Source organism: Bubalus kerabau, chromosome 6, assembly GCF_029407905.1.
Source record: "Bubalus kerabau isolate K-KA32 ecotype Philippines breed swamp buffalo chromosome 6, PCC_UOA_SB_1v2, whole genome shotgun sequence".
NCBI classification, from domain to species: Eukaryota; Metazoa; Chordata; class Mammalia; order Artiodactyla; family Bovidae; genus Bubalus; species Bubalus kerabau.
In genome coordinates, this window is record NC_073629.1 from 94,666,972 (window position 1) to 94,685,112 (window position 18,141).

At 37.6% G+C, this 18,141-nt stretch overlaps 1 protein-coding gene across 6 annotated transcripts in view; it reads right to left on the minus strand.

Moving 5' to 3' along the window:
* The window catches only part of ZFYVE9 (zinc finger FYVE-type containing 9), a 169,767-nt gene that overhangs the window by 109,225 nt on the left and 42,401 nt on the right, over positions 1-18,141 (minus strand). For all 6 annotated transcript variants that reach the window (XM_055585901.1, XM_055585900.1, XM_055585899.1 and 3 more), the window contains exon 2: positions 1,370-1,474. The gene's annotated coding sequence lies outside the window, so the exon portion shown is untranslated. The remainder of the gene's footprint in view (positions 1-1,369; positions 1,475-18,141) is intronic.

An 18,141-nucleotide genomic window follows, 5' to 3' on the forward strand; every position in this document is an offset into this window, starting at 1 on the left:
GCACTTATCTGACTGCTCCTCGGGTGTCTCCTTCACTGTTACTTCCTCTATGCCATATACTAATTACAATGAACATGTGTGCATTCATGCATAAAATATTCCTGAGCATCTACTATGTATCAGACATTGTTTTAATCATTAGGTTACAATGACAGTAAGACAATGTCCTTGACCTAACAGTACCCAATGTTTCATAGAAGATGGATAAGTAGACTTAACATATGAAATACTGTGATATACACTAATTGATATTAATATATGCACTGGGTACTATGGAGCCAAAGAAGATGGGAATCCGAATCAGACTAGAGCAGGGGTATATTATTTGGGGTAGGATGGACTACTGTAAGAAATACTCCAATAATTTATTATTGCTGACTAATTATTATTTATTATTATTGATGGTCTTTGCAGTGGGTTGAAAACTTCCTAAAGAGGAGATGCCTGAAAAATAAGATTTTGCCAGATGAAGGCAGGCAGAAGCACTCTTCACTCACACTCATGTGAGAAAGCTAGGGGACAAGAAATACCTAGCCAACTCCAAGTCCAGAAGTTTTGGTGAGGAAAGTACTACTGCTAGGTGCCTTAAGAACTCAGTCTGCCAGACCCATGCCTCTATCCTTGAAGCTTACCTGGAAAATCAGAGCACTCAGCCAGAGCACACAACACTCCAACAGTGAATGGCATAATCAGTCTCTGAAACCAATCTCACCCACATACCTTCCCTTCCCACCACCATGTTCTATGCATTATATAATCATAAGACTTGAAAGAAAACAAAGAAGATTCCCAGTCAGAAAAATGTCAATGATTAAGAAGTCTTGCTCTATCAGAATTAATAAAATACTTCCAATTTTCTGCTGGAAATGACTGCTCTTCAGAACTAGTCTAAACATACAAAATAAAAAAGTGTAATTAAATCTGTATTTCTGATTCCTTATCCTAAAGTAAGATTTAACTATTTAACACTTGTGCGATTGACTAAGAAATATTCATAACATTAATCGTGTAGATATACCAATTAATTGGGTAGATTTTCTCTTAATAATATTGCTCAAGTCCATGCTCTTTGTCATGCTGAAATTACCTGTCTATGCCCAAGGTAGAAGTTGACTCTGAAAGGAAGAAGCCAAGCACTGGTAGAGAAATTAGCATTTTGATGTAATTCAATGGGAATTTTAAAACATCCTTTTTCCCTGGACTTAAGCCAAATCTTTTTTGTAAAAAAAAGCAATATTCCTGATTTAATAAGAGACAGTGTCATAAATGAAGCAATTAGAATATATATTCATGAGCATTAGTTTCTATAAAGCTATTTGTTTTCTCAAGTTCAAGCTCTCAAGAGAAATAAGATCACTGGATTTCTTACCTTTTTCCTTTACACACGTGGTAAGGAACGGACTTCTGTGTGTTTACTCATGGTGCTTGCTGCACTACCAGCCGGTCCTGCTGCTTCAGTGTGCTCTGTCTGATCCTAAAGAAAGAACACATTGCTCATTATACCTGCTAAAGCAATAAGCCCCATTTTTCTTCATATCAATCTATCATAGCTAGACAAATAAAAGCTATTCCAATTATGTCTTCAGATTCAAAGACCTGGCCAGCATGGAATGCAGCAGCAGACACATTATATTGTCTAAAAAGGCCCAAAGTTAAATGTTTCAATGAATAGTTAAGAATTTCCACACGCTTCTTATTTTCAATGAGTAATACAAAGTGAAAGATCAAAGGCAGGTACTTTCTACCCAATGACTATGGTAATTCATAAAAACACTATTTATTTATATTTCAACAGGCCTTCCACAAATCCAAAGCTAACAAAACTGCTGCTTCACAAGAAAGTCCTCTGTTAGTGATTTTTTTCCTGTATATACAGAATTTTTAAACTGAGATCAAAAGATTTCTGTTAAGATTTTTTAATGCCAAACAACTGTTTCTCCTCCAAATGGAGTCCCTTATGATTTCAGCCTCTCTCCGCTGCTTAGAAGCAACGGATTAGCAGTTGAAACTAATCAGAATAAAACTAAGTATCTCATATTATCTGTATAAAATATCTAACCTATGATCAAAACAGTTTCAAAATAGAAGAGTATCCTAGACATGATCTAGTAAACATCACTTAATTTTAAAGTTATCTGGCAATAAAAGAAATTTTTCTGACATTATTTCAAATGTAATTCTACTATCTGATGTGAAAATGATGTGCTTACTAAAATAATAAGTATTCTAAAAGGCCAAAGCATAAGCCTTTGACTTTGTGGATCACAACAAACTGTGGAAAATTCTTAAAGAGATGGGAATACCAGACCACCTGACCTGCTTCCTGAGAAATCTATATTCAGGTCAAGAAGCAACAGTTAGAACAGACTGGTTCCAAATTGGGAAAGGAGTACATAAAGGCTGTATATTGTCACCCTGCTTATTTAACTTATATGCAGAGTACATCATGAGAAATGTTGGACTGGATGAAGCATAAGCTGGAATCAAGATTGCTGGGAGAAATATCAATAACCTCAGATATGCAGATGACAACACCACCCTAAAGGCAGAAAATGAAGAACTAAAGAGCCTCTTGATGGAAGTGAAAGAGGAGAGTGAAAAGGTTGGCTTAAAACTCAACTTTCAGAAAACTAAGATCACGGCATCCGGTCTGATCACTCCATGGCAAATAGATGGGAAAACATGGAAACAGTGAGAGATTTTACTTTTTTGGGCTCCAAAATCACTGCAGATGGTGACTGCAGCCATGAAATTAAAAGACGCTTGCTCCTTGGAAGGAAAGCTATGTCCAACCTGGACAGCATATTAAAAAGCAGAGACCATCACTTTGCCAACAAAGATCCTAGCCAACAAAGTCTAGTCAGGGCTATGGTTTTTCCAATAGTCATGTATGGATGTGAGAGTTGGACTACTAAGAAAGCTGAGCACTGAAGAATTGATGCTTTTGAATTGTGGTATTGGAGAAGACTCTTGGAAGAGTCCCTTGGACTGCAAGGAGATCCAACCAGTTCATCCTAAAGGAAACCAGTCCTAAATATTCATGGAAGGAATGATGCTGAAGCTGCAACTCCAATACTTTGGCCACCTAATGCAAAGACTTGACTCATTGGAAAAGACCCTGATGCTGGGAAAGATTGAAGGAGGAAGGAAAAGGGGATGACGGAGGATGAGATGGTTCAATGGCACCACCTACTCGACAGACATGAGTTTAAGTAAGCTCCAGGAGTTGGTGATAGACAGGGAAGCCTGGCGTGCTGCGATTCGTGGGGTTGCAAAGAGTCGGACATGACTGAGCGACTGAACTGAACTGATTCTTAAAGGCCAGGAATTCAAGGTTCCAGAGAAAAATTTTAAAAAGTGGAATGAAAATCACTGATGAAAGATTTTCCTGTCTTGAGAACTTGGAAAAATATATACATGCTATATACTCTAAATGAGAAGAGCTACTGATGCTAAGAAACAACTTCCATCTATCAAATAAGGGATAAAATCATACCAGAAGTATGTAAGGGCTGTACCGGATAGAAGTTCCAAAGTCAAAATGAGAATGAAGCCAAAGTAATACTTTTAATAACTAGCTAAAATTTAAAAATATATATATATACATATATCTAAATTCAAAGTCAAATTCTGAGTATGTGTGTCTATTTTAACGTATGAGGCAAGTCCAATAATATGATGTAACTGTCTCAAATATCATAGGTTTTCCTTCCGGATCCCTCTGATCTTCTAGCCTCAGCTGGTAAAATCTCAAGCCTGGTTAAATTCACCCATCCACCTACTCCATACATTCTCCTAAGCAGTTTAAACAAGGCTAAAGGAAAACCCACACGAGATGGTGACACCTCTCAACTTCACATTTATGACTTCACACTACATTTTCCTTAGTTAGTCTACTTTCAACCCTATATCTCATCTTCACCTTTCTGATATGCCCCAAATCCTTCAGTTGAAAGCTTTCACAATTCGGTTCTACCAGAAGATAAACCTCTAGTCTCCTGCAGGACAAGAAGGAAAGTTACTTGACTACAAAAGATAAGGTGGAATACCTGCAAAATTAACCACTCGTAGCACAGACTTCCAACCAATCCTGTTTTCAACACCACACCTCACCTAAGCCTTTAGAGATCCCTAAAGCCTCCACATCTATGGTGGTACTCACTTGCTTCTCATCACAGCTCCCTCTGCAGGTAATTTATAGTCTTTGTTTTAAATCCTTTCTTTACTTTTTCTTTTTTATAGCTTATTTTTACATTTATTTTATTTTTTAATTTAGATAATTTTAAAAGCCTTTCTATTTATAGTTATTACAAAATATCAGCTATATTCTCCATGTTGTACAATACATCCTTGAGCCTATCTTACACTCAATAGTATGTATTAATACCTTCTACTTCCTGACCTCTACATTGCCCCTGTCTCTCCCCCCTGGGAACCACAAGTTTATTCTGTTTCTTTTTTTGTTATATTTGCTAATTTGCTATATTTCTTAGATTCTACATATAAGTGGTAACCTATAGTATCTTTCTCCGACTTATTTCATTTAGCATAACATCCTCCAAGTCCATCCATGTTGTTGTAAATGGCAATATTTCATTCTTTTTTATGGCTGAGAAGGCAATGGCAACCCACTCCAGTACTCTTGCCTGGAAAATCCCATGGACGGAGGAGCCTGGTAGGCTGCAGTCCATGGGGTTGCACACGACTGAAGCGACTTAGCAGCAGCAGTATTCCAATGTACATGTATACCACATGTTCTTTATGCATTTATCTACTGATGTACACTTAGGTTGTTTTACATCTTAGTAATTGTAAATAACACTGCTATGAACATTGGGGTGCATGTATCTTTTTGAAATAGTGTTTTTGTCTTTTTCATATATATAACTTAAGAGTGGAACTGCTGAGTCATATGGAAATTCTATCTTTAGTTCTTTGAGAAGACTCCATACTGTTTTCACAGTGGCTGTACCAATTAACATTCCCACCAACAGTGTAGAAGGGTTCCTTCTCCTCCACACCCTCCCTAACACATATTATTTGTGTCTTTTCAATAACAGTCATTCTGACAAACCTATGATTTTTGAGAGTTACATAATATCATTGGACTTGCATCACAGGTTAAAAAGACACACATACTCAGAATGTGTCATGATATCACATTATGGTTTTTATTTGCATTTCCTGATGATTAATGATGTTGAGCATCTTTTCATGTGCTGTTGGCCATCTGTATGTCCACTTTGGCTATTTAATTCTTCTGCCCATTTTTAAAACAGGTTGCTTTTATGATGTTGAATTTTATGAGCTGTTTATACTTTCGCCCATTCAGTAGGTTGTCTTTTCATTTTGTTGATGGTTTCCCTTGCTGTGCAAAAGCTTTTAATCTTAATTAGATCCTATTTACTTACTTTTGTTTCCTTTACTTTAGGAGATGAATCCAAAAAAATATTGTTGCAATTTATGTCAAAGAATGCTCTGCCTATGCTTTCCTCTAGGAATTTAATAATATCCAGTCTTGCATTTAAGTCATTAATCTATTTTAAGTTTATTTTTGTATATGATATTAAAGAATGTTCTAATTTCATTCGTCTACATGTAGCTGTCCAATATTCCCAGCATCACTTACTGAAGAGACTGTCTTCTCCACTGTATATTCTTGCCTCCTTTGACCATATGTGCATGGGTTTATTTTTGGGCTTTCCATCTTGTTTCATTGACCTATAAGTCTGTTTTTGTGCCAGTTCCTATTATTTTGGTTACCATAGCTTTGTAGTAGAGTCTGAAGTCAGGGAAACTGATTCCACCGGCTCCATTCGTCTTTCTCAAGATTGTCTTGGCTAGTTAGGTTCTTTTGTGTTTCCATACAATTTTTAAAATTATTTGTTTTAGTTCTGTGAAAAATGCCATCAGTATTTTGATACGGATTACATTGTAACTACAGATTGCCTTGGGTGGTATGATCATTTTAACAATATCTATCATTCCAATTCCAGAATACAATATATGTTTCCATCTCTTTATGTTGTCTTCAATTTCTTTCACCAATATCTCACAGTTTTCCAAGTGCAGGTCTTCTGCCTCCTCAAGGAGGTTTATACCTAGGTATTTTATTCTCTTTGATACAATGCTGAAAGTGAAAGTCGCTGAGTCATGTCTGACTCTTTGCAACTCCATGGACTATACAGTCCATGGAATTCTCCAGGCCAGAATACTGGAGTGGGTAGTGTTTTCCTTCTCCAGGGGATCTCCCCAACCCAGGGATTGAACCCAGGTCTCCCGCATTGCAGGCAGACTCTTAACCAGCTGAGTTACAAGGGAGGCCCAAGAATACTGGAGTGGGTACAGGATCATTTCCTGAATTTTTCTTTCTGCTATTTCGTTGTTAGTGTACAGAAATGCAACAGATTTCTATGTATTAATTTTATATCTTACAACTTTACTGAATTCGTTGATAAGCTCTAGTAATTTTCTGGTGGTGTTTTTTAGGATATTCTGTGTATAGTATCATGTCATTTGAAAACAGTGACAGTTTCACTTCTTCCTTTCCACTTTCTATTCCTTTTCTTTTTCTTCTGACTGCTATGGGTAGGACTTCCAAACTATGTCGGATAAGAATGGTGAGACTGGGCATCCTCAGTTTCAGATGTTCCTGATCTTAAAGGAAATGGTTTCAGCTTTTTACCATTAAATATAATGTTAACTGTGGATTTGTCAGATATGGCCTGATTCATGTTGAGATATGTTCCTTAATGCCTGTTTCTAGAGAGTTGTTTTTTTTTTTTTTTTTTTAACATAAATGAATGCTGAATTTCATCTGAAGCTTTTTCTGCATCTATTGAGATGAGCATAAGCTTTTTACTCTTCAGTTTAATGTGGTGTATTACACTGACTGATCTGCAAATATGGAAAAATCCCTACGTCATTGGGATAAATCCCACTTGACCATGGTATATTATCATTCTAATACATTATTGGATTTTAGTTTGCCAGTATTTTGTTGAGGATTTTTGCAGTTATGTTCACCATAGTGGTATTGGTCTGTAATTGTCCTTTTTTATGATATCCTTGTCTGGTTTTGGTACTAGGGTGATGGTGGCCTTATAGAATGAGTTTGCAATTTTCCTCTGCAATTTTCTGGAACAATTTCAGAAGGACAGGTATTAGCTTTTCTCTAAATGTTTGATAGAATTCATCTGTAAAGCCATCTTGTCTTGTACTTTCGTTTGTTGGGAGTTTTTAAATCACAGTTCCAATTTCAGGACTTGTGACTGGTCTGTTCATATTTTCTAGTTCTTTTTGGTTCAGTATTGGGAGATGGTATCTTCCTACGAATTTGTCCATTTCTTTCAGGTTGCCCATTTTATTGGCATATAGATGCTTATAATAGTCTCTTACGATCCTTTGTATTTTTTTGTGTGTCTGCTGTGGCTTCTCCTTTTTAATTTCTAATTTTATTGATTTGAGCCCTTTCCCTTTTTTTCTTGATGAGTCTAGCTAAAACTTTATCAATTTTGTTTATCTTTTCAAAGAACCAACTTTTACTTTCCTTGATCTTTTCTGTTTTCTTCATTTCTATTTCATTTACTTCTGCTCTGAACTTTATTCTTTCTTTCCCTTTACTAACTTTGGTTTGGTTTGTTCTTTCTCTAGTTTATTTAGATATATGGTTAGGTTGCTTATTTGATTATACATATCAATAATTAGCTTAAATGTAAATGGATTAAATGCACCAACCTAAAGACACAGACTGGCTGGGCAGATGAAAACATGTGCATGTATGCACTTCTACTTATCACATCACTCTGCTTGACCCTCCTCCCAAATTGTATGTAATTATTTTATATTGTTAGGTTAATCATGTTCCCATTATGGCTTGCAACTGTAATTATCTTCTATTTCTTGTCTGGCTATTGACTGTGAAAACTGATAAACATCTTTATTATTGTGGGAAAAAAAATACCATGCATTTGTATTCTCTTCCCTTCACAATTACTGTATTTGATATCCACAACGGCTTATTGTGGATACAGATGATTTTACCACGTTTGTCGTTTAACCTCCCTACTAGTTTCGTGTGTGGATGATACACTACTTTTACTGCATGTCTGCCTTTGATGGTGAGTCTTTTCATTTCATAACTCTCTTGTTTCTAGTTGTGGCCTTTTCTTTTTCGCCTAGAGAAGTTGTTTTAACATTTGTTGCAAAGCTGGTTTGGTGGTCCTGAACTCTTTTAACTTTTTCTTGTCCATAAAGCTTTTGATCTCTGCCAGTAAGGTATTATTGTTGATTTTAAGCTTTTCCCTTTCATCACTTTGAATATATCCTGCCACTCCCTTCTAGCCTACAGTTTCTGCTGAAACTGATAGCCTTATTAGGAGTTTCCTTGTATGTTACCTTTTGCTTTTCCCTTGCTGCTTTTAATATTCTCTCTTTATCTTTATTTTTTGTTATTTTAATACAATATGTCTTGGTGTGTTCCTCTTTGGATTCACCGAATATGAGATTCTATATATACTTATGTGACTGTTTTCTTTCCCAAGTTTGGGAAGTTTTCAGCTACTATCTTTCAGGCCCTTTCTCTCTCTGTTCTCCTTCTAGGACCCCTGTAATGCAAGTATTAGTGCACTGACTTATGGCATCACAGAATGGCTTTTTGGAAGGAACAAAAGAAATTCAGTAAATGCACAGACATACACTATAAAATACAGTATGCTGCTGCTGCTACTAAGTCGCTTCAGTCATGTCCGACTCCGTGCGACCCCATAGACGGAAGCCCACCAGGCTCCCCTGTCCCTGGGATTCTCCAGGCAAGAACACTGGAGTGGGTTGCCATTTCCTTCTCCAATGCACGAAAGTGAAAAGTGAAAGGGAAGTCGCTCAGTCATGTCCGACTCTTAGCAACCCCATGGACTAGAGCCTACCAGGCTCCTCCATCCATGGGATTTTCCAGGCAAGAGTACTGGAGTGGGGTGCCATTGCCTTCTCCAAAATACAGTATAAAGTGCCTTAAACACAGTTTAATATACACAGAAAAAAGTATCTTTTTTATTCTGGATAAAAAAAGTATCCTTCAATATTCTGTTCAATGTCACCTCCCAATGTGACATTAACAGTCACTTAATTCTCTACATTCTCAAAATACATTTATATCAATAACACTTTTCACATTACATGGTAATTTCTCTCTTTATAAACCTGTTACACCCCACTGAACAATAAGCCACTCAAGAAAGGAAGCCCTTTTTATTCATCTCTTTATACCAATACTTCAGCACAGTGCTTGTCATAAAGTAGGTATTAAAAATACATGGCATAATTAATTAAGTATAGCATGGCAAGGATTCCAAATCAATGGCTCCTAACTGTATCCCCTCCTTCTATTTCTACTACAACTGCCTTAGTTTAGGCCCTCATTAGTTCTCATCCAGATTGGTTCAGTATAGTTTCCAAACTAATGTCACTATCTCCTTTTGTCTAGAAAATATATCCTTTCATAGTCTTACCAAAGTAATTTTTTAAAAGAAAATCAGGTCACGTTATTTTTCTGCTTAAAAATATTTAGATAGCTCTCCACCTCACCTATTTAATGGACATATCTCTGGATGTCACAATGATGGGTCTTCATTTGCTACCATATATACTAGCCTGATTGACTGTACTTTCCTAGCTAACTGAATGGATCCTCTTCCTCCTTTCCCCCAAGAATGAAGTGTAGTTTTTTAAGCATGGCATAGAGATCCCTTCAGAACTTGGTCTTTCACTACTTTCCAAAGCTCCAATCATACCAAACTACCAATATTTCTTGTGAGACGCTCTACCAAGCTTCTCTATCATTGCATGTTCTATACCTACGTTGAACTACTTTTGATTTGCCTAACTTGCATTACCAAGGTTCAGTTCACTTCAGCTCAACCTGGGAAGCCTTCCTCCATTCTCTACAACCTGTTTTAGAAGAGTTACCCTATGTTCTTTTCATGCATCTCTTTACTAATGGCAGCACAGACCAAATTAATTTACATTGTGAGTAATCCTGTCTGTCTTCCCCATTGGACTGTGAATTCACTGAGAAAACAACTATGTCTTCATTCTCTTTAAGCCAGGGCATGGACATATGCATGCACGCATGCTCTGTTGCTCAGTCCTGTCTGGCTCTTTGTGACCTCAAGGACTGCAGCCCACCTCTGTTCATGAGATTTCCCAGGCAAGAATACTGGAGTGGGTTGCCATTTCCTTCTCCAGGACATCTTCCAGACCCAGGGATCGAACCTGCATCTCTTGCACTAGCAGGCAGATTCTTTACCACTGAGTGACTTGAGAAGCCCATAGTGTTCAATAAATGACTCATGAAGAAGTAAATCAAATGAAACTAATAATGTTCATACTTAAGCAATCAACTTCATGATGAGGATTTCTTCCTAAGAAATAAATATTTATGAATATGTGTGTGTTGGAAGAGAGAGGGCCAGTAAGCAAATACAAGCGAGAAACAAAAAAAAAAAAGAAATTTTCTAGTAAGAGAGAGAAAAAGTGTCAAGGATTTAAATAATTGGGAAATGTTATTGTTAGTATACAAACATAGGCCCTTTGACATAACAATTACCCTTCTAGACATTTATCTTAAGGAAAAAAATAGAAAGGATGCAAAACACGTTAACTGTGAGATTGATGTTTTAACACGGTGTATAGTGAGAAAAATCTAAATGTCAAATGGAAGTATCAATTTACAAAATGGTACAAATGGTAAGACTCCACATTTGGGGAAAAACATAAAAGCCTTTAAAACTATATACACTAAAATATAATAGTCTCAATAGTGTCTGGGTGATTAACATTTTCTTCAAACTTATCTATAGCCCAAATTTTTCTTAGGATAAATATGTACTATTTATTAATAAAAGGAAAGAGAATGGAGCATCCATGAATTTCAATGAATAAAAACCAAAGTACTTCAATTTTTACTTTCAAATATGAAAACTGAAAAAGGAAGGAAGCAGGAAAGACAAGTATTTTAAAAGATTATCTCCCTGGGATGTACAACAGGTGATTAAAATTTTAATTATAATACAGGGGAAGTGAAAGAAGAATCATCTAAAATTAAGAAACCAAGATTAAAAAAAAAACCTATAAGGAAAAATGACAAGAATAAAGATGATGTTTAAAATATAAAATACAAGCAACTTACAGGACACTATGATGTGGGATTGTTTACAACATAAGAGATTAAGGTAGTAATTTCCAAAATCCTGGCTGCACATTTAAAAAAAGAAAAAGAATAAATTAGAAGATATTCTCAGTTAAATATTGTTTCCTGTCTTGTCTCTGGTTAATACTATTCACCTAAGAACAAATTCAGTATCTGCTTAACATCCAAACTTCTTAATAGTATTTCCACCAAGAAGTCTGACAAACAGTCTAACTCAATATATACAAAATTACATTTACCATCCCAAAGTCCTCATTCTTGTTTTCCTATCTCAGTCTGGGCAGGGATGTCAAGGTAGGTGGTGGTGGTGTTCAATTGCTCAGTTGTGTCCGACTCTGTGACCCCATGAACTGTTGCATGCCAGGCTTCCCTGTCCTTCACTATGTCCCAGAGTTTGCTCAAACTCCTATCCATTGAATCAGTGATGGCATCCAAACATCTTATCCTCTGTCTTCCCCTTCTCTTCCTGCCTTCAATCTTTTCCAGCATTAGGGTCTTTTCCAATGAATGGGCTCTTCACATCAGGTGGCCAAAGTATTGGAGCTTCAGCTTCAGCATTAGTCCTTCCAATGAATATTCAGGGTTCATCTCCTTTAGGGGGCTTCCCTTGTGGCTCAGCTGGTAAAGAATGCGCCTGCAATGTGAGAGACCTGGGTTCAATCCCTGGGTTTGGAAGATTCCTCTGGAGAAGGGAAAGTCTACCCACTCCAGTATTCTGGCCTAGAGAATTCCATGGACTGTATGGTCCATGGGATCACAGAGAGTTGGACACGACTGAGCGAACTGGCTAGTTTGATCTCAGTGCTGTCCAAGGGACTCTCAAGTGTCTTCTCCAGCACCACAGTTCAAAGGCATCATTTCTTTGGCGTTCAGCCTTTTATACTGTCCAGCTCTTCCATACATGACTACTGGAAAAACCATAGCTTTGACTATATGGACCTTTGTAGGCAAAGTGATGCCTCTGCTTTTTAATATGCTGTCTAGGTTTGTCATTGCTTTTCTTCCAAGGAGTAAGCGTCTTTTAATTTCATGGCTGCAGTCACCGTCCACAGAGATTTTGGAGCCCAAGAAAACAAAGTCATTCACTGTTTCTATTGTTTCCAATCTATTTGCCATGAAGGGACCAAATGCCATGATCTTAGTTTTTTGAATGTTGAGTTTTAAGCCAATTTTTTTAGTCTCCTCTTCCACCTTCATCAAGAGACTCTTTAATTCCTCTTTGCTTTCTGCCATAAGGGTGGTGTCATCTGCATATCTGAGGTTATTGATATTTCTCCCCACAATCTTGATTTCAGCATGTGCTTCATCCAGCCCAGCATTTCACATGATGTAATCTGCATATAAGTTAAACGAAAGTGAAGTCAGTGAAAGCGAAGTCGCTCAGTCTTGTCTGACTCTTTGTGACTCCATAGACTGTAGCCTACCAGGCTCCTCTGTCCATGGGTTTTTCCAGGCCATAGTACTGGAGTGGATTGCCATTTCCTTCTCCAGAGGATCCTCCCAAACCAGGGATTGAACCCAGGTCTCCCGCATTGTAGACAGACACTTTACTGTCTGAGCCACCAAGGAAGCAGGGTGACAATATTCAGCCCCGATGTACTCCTTTCCCAGTTTTGAACCAGTCTGTTGTGCCATGTCCGGTTCTAACTGATGCTTCTTGACCTGCATACAGGTTTCTCCGGAGGCAGGTAAGCTGCTCTGGTATTCCCACCTCTTTAAGAATTTTCCACAGTTTGTTGTGATACACACAGTCAAAGGCTTTGGCGTAGTCAATAAAGCTGAAGTAGGTGCTTTTCTGGAATTCTCTTGCTTTTTCTATGATCCAACGCATGTTGGCAATTTGATCTCTGGTTCGTCTGCCTTTTCTAAATCCAGCTTGAACATCTGGAAATTCTCAGTTCACATACTGCTGAAGCCTAGCTTGACGGATTTTGAACATTACTTTCTTGCATGTGAAATGAGTGCAATTGTACAGTAGTTTGAACATTCTTTCGCATTTCCCTTCTTTGGGATTGGAGTGAAAACTGGCCTTTTCCAGTCTGTGGCCACTGCTGAGTTTTCCAAATTTGCTGACATATTGGGTGCAGCACTTTCACAGCATCATCTTTTAGGGTTTGACATAGCTCAGCTGGAATTCTATCACCTCCACTAGCTATGTTCATAGTGATGCTTCCTAAGGCCCACCCAACTGACTTCACATTCCAGGATGTCTAGCTCTAGGTGAGTGATCACACCATTATGGTTATCCAGGTCACTATATCTTTTTTGTATAGTTCTTCTGTGTATTCTTGTCACCTTTTCTTAATATCTTCTGCTTCTGTTAGGTCCACATCGTAGGTATGACATATTATATTTCCAAAGATGGGGAATTCCCTGGCAGTCCAGTGTTAGAATTCCATGCTTTCACTACTGAGGGCCCGGTTCAATCCCCGGATCAGGAACTAAGATCCTACAAGTCCCACAGTACAGCTCAAAAAACAAAAATTACCAAGATGGCTGCTGCAGTAGCCATTCCATCCCACATAATCTTCTTTCAAGAACAGTAAAATCTATATCCCCTTCCTCTAAACATAGGCAAAGCTTCATGACTACTTCAACTAACAGAGTAAAACAGGAGGGAGACAACTTCTAAACCTAGGTCATAAAATATAATAGATACAGCTGAGTCCCTTTGCTCTCCACCTAAAACTGTTACAAAGTTGTTAACTGGCTATACTCCAAAAAGTTTTAAAAATTGCTATTCCTTTAAATAAATCAGAACTGGGGAAAAAAAAAAAAAGTAATAGAGTTCCTGCCTGTTCTTGGGACACTCAGTCTTTGAATCCAGTTATCCTGCCAGAGAGACCACAGGGAAAGGCTACATGTAGGTGATTTGGCCCATGAACCTTCCCAAATGTGAATGAGCAAACCTCAAGATGACCCTAGCCCCAGACACTGTCTGGCTACAACTTCATGAAGACCCTTAAAAGAGAACCACTTAGCTAGTTCAATCAATCCCTAGAATCACAAGAGAGAATTATATTATTGTGGTGAGATATTATGTTTTTGTGCAAGTTATTATATACCAATAGATATAAACAATAGTAGGTTAGTAATTTGACACTCTTCAATCCAATCTCATGTGAAAATTCCATGAAAAAAGAGTAAGAACCATAAGAAGAACAGGCAAAAAAGAAGACCTCTAATGGCAGCCCCTCCAGTACTGGCTTATTTTTAGCTCTAGTTCCAAATTTACATATGCCACTCAATAAAAAAGCCTTTGGGCTTCTCAGAGTAGTTTAGAAAACATATTCATTACTCATACAAGAAGGTAGGTGAGAGAAGGGGGTCTTATCTCCTTCCCTAGAAGCTTACCAAAGTTTTCCTCTACAAGAGTTCTCGTAAATGCATTTTTTCATCTCTTTAACTTTCCAGTGTTACTTTAGTACTCCTTATAGATTGGCACCATGGGAATTCATCTACCTAGCCAGTTCCTTAATTAATCTATGCATCATAATCCACCTGGCCCACCAACCCTAAAACTTCAGTGCCATTCTAGATTCCACCTCTCCTTCTCCCTCGCCTTTACATTCACTCTAACACCAAGTATTGCCAATCCTGCCTTTTAAACCTCTCATATCTATCCACTGCTCTCCATTCCCAGGCCATATCCCACACCATCAACATCTTTCTGCTGCTCAGATTTCTGCAAGAAATCTATCTCCCTGGCCCCCATTTTGCGTCCATCTAGCCTATCCTCTACGCAAATAAAAAACACAATTTGATGGTATTATTTTCATACTTAACACCATTCAATGGTATCCTGTTGCCCTGAGGATAAAGCCCATACCTCTGTAACACACCTTTGTTGATTTGGTTTCTGCTTACCTCTCTAGTATGAAACATTCTCTGTAGTCTCAAATCCTTGCTCTATACACTGATCATCCTGATCAACTGAACTTTAGATTCTAGATACTGCTCATCTCCATTTCTCAAAACAGGCCTTCATACTGATACATGCTACAATATGGATGAACCTTGAAAATCTTATGCTAAGTGAAACCAGTCACAAAAGACCACATACTGTATGGTTCTATTTATACGAAATGTCAAGAACAGGCAACTCTTTAGAGACAGAAAGTAGATTAGTAGTTGCCAGGGGCCAGGGAGAAGAGGGAATAGGGAGTGAATGTTAATGGGTATGATGTTTCTTTGGGGGTGATGAAAATGTTCTGGAATTAGGTGGTGATGGTTGGAAAACTCTGTGAATATAACTGAAAACCACTGAATGTGAACTTTAAAAGACAGAATTTTATGATATGTGAATTGTATCTCAAAACTATTGAGGAAAAAAACAGGTCTTCACATATTATTATTTAGGCATGGAATACTCTGCACCCACCATTATTACTCAACTAATTCTTGCTTATCCTCCTTTTCCTACCCTAAACATCCTATCTTCCATGAAGCCCTTCTGATCTAGGTCTAGGACAAGAGCTCCTTCTTTCCATATATCTTCATTTCCTCTATCACACCACTTATATGAACATTTATATATGAACACCACTTATATAAACAATAGTAGGTTAGTAATTTGACACTCTTCAATCCAATCCAATCTCATAACTGTTAACTCCTCTTTCCAGGCTACAGAGGTTTTCCAGAAAAGAGACTGCTTCTGACTCATTGATCACTATATTCCACGTGTGTGTGTGTGTGTGTGTGTGTGTGTGTGTGTGAGACAGTGTTTGGCACAGAATAAGTGCTCACTAACTTACTAGTGATCCAAAGTAAAATAACCAAAAAGCAAACTTTGAAAGCACTTCCACCCACAAAGGATCCCAAGAGTTGTGCTAAGACTGGTAAGGCTCTAATGTAATTACCATTTTAAAGTTCACTAACGCCAACATAAAATTATTAGTTTGCATAATGGAGTTCAAACTTAAACTATGTTTCATCAGGGCTTTCTATCCTAGTCACAACTTCAAGCAGCTTCTATTAGTTTGATGACTCACCTTTAAAGAAAAAAGAAAAAGGTGTGATGCAAGGGTATCCATAAACACAGCAATGGAATATCTAGAAAACTGGGGCTGGAATTTCAAATCAATGATTACCAATAAGTAATAGACTTGCTTTTCTGATGTTTAATCAAATGAACATTTTTATGAGCATTAGTGGAGTTTGGTGAAAGAACACTAGCACAAGACTCTGGCAAATTCAAGTCTGAATTTATGCTCTAGCATCTAACAAGGAGAAGGAAATGGCAATCCACTCCAGTATTCTTGCCTGGAGAATCCTGTGAATGGAGGAGCCTGGTGGGCTGCTGTTCATGGGGTTGCATAGAGTCAGACACAACTGAAGCGTCTTAGCATGCATGTATGCATGCATTGGAGAAGGAAATGGCAACCCACTCCAGTATTCTTGCCTGGAGAATCCCAGGGACAGAGGAGCCTGGTAGGCTGCCGTCTATGGGGTCACACAGAGTCGGACACCACTGAAGTGATTTAGCAGCAGCAGCAGCAGCTTCTGTTACCTAAACCTTCTGAGTCTTAGTTTCTTTTATTTTGTATGAACACTAACCTTGCCAGGGCAGTTTTAATAATGAAGAAAGTATTTATATATAAAGTGCCTTCCTTAGGTCTCATATGTTAAGTGTTCAATGAGTGGTTGCTATTACTATTCATCATCAAAATACAATCTGTGTGAAAGATGTGCAACAGAAAACCAGAATGTGATCTGAACCATAACGCCAACAGTGGACTAGTCTGTCTATACAATTAGTAATCCATCAGAGCCAGTGGTCTTACGTGATCGATTCAAGTTTGAACAATGAAAAGAAACACAGGAACAAAAAGTAACTTGACTATTCGACTTTCTGAAGAGGCTAAGTATATCTGATCCTATAAAAACATGCTTTAAATACAAACAATCTCACTCACAGTGGCAGAAAAAGGAATGAGATAATCTTTGAGAAGAGCTTTATTCCAGCAAGATCAAGACCAAAGTACATTAAGAGAGGAAGATGTGGGAAGTTGACATTATTGCTATATCACATTCACACAGGGTTTCAATTTCCAGGTTATCAACCTGGCATCTTTCACAAACATTGAATTCTCAGTCAAGAGCTATTAGGACCAGGTAGTTGCTTTCATCTAGTACACACTGGGGAAAAAAAAAAAGCAGAGTGAACAAATATTGGAAAACATGGTAACAGATGTATCAAATATACACACCCACTGAAACCTCTAGAACAAAAACCGATCTGAGACTGGCACTGAAACAAGTAACAGGCATAATTCTCAAGTCTAGAGTAATAAGACTCAAGACATAAAAACAAATTTGTGTATATAGAGTATATTATTCAGATATACAACATCCTTTAAGTAGCGAACAGATGGTCCATGACTGGAAGCACTAATGAACACTACAGTGGTTCAAGTCCATATCTTTAATTTTTAAATAGGTGGTAGGTATCTATTGTATTATCTTTGTCAACAGAACTCTAGGATTGCCTGCCTCTCATTCCATATACACACATAAATTTTTATTGCAAGATAAAAAGCCATATTCTGGGAAACCTAATCAATTTAACCAGTTTATTAATCTGGTGTGGGCTCTTGGACTAAACTAACGAATTACAGACTGTCCTGCGCTATTCCTAAGAGACAACTGCAATCCCTGCCTTTCTGTGAGATAATGCTAGTACCCTTATAAAATTCTCCTTTTCCTTAAGTAAGCTTTAACTTACAACAAGTATCTTAACAAATACATCTGCACAGAATGATATAAATTGAGACAAATGACATAAAAATCAGAGTTTTGAAACTTCCCAGTGGTTAAGACTTCACCTCCCAATCCAAGGGGTACAGACTGATCCCTGGCCAGGGAGCTAAAATCCCACATGCCTCACAGTCAAAACATAAAACAGAAGCAAAGTTGTAACAAATTCAAAAAAG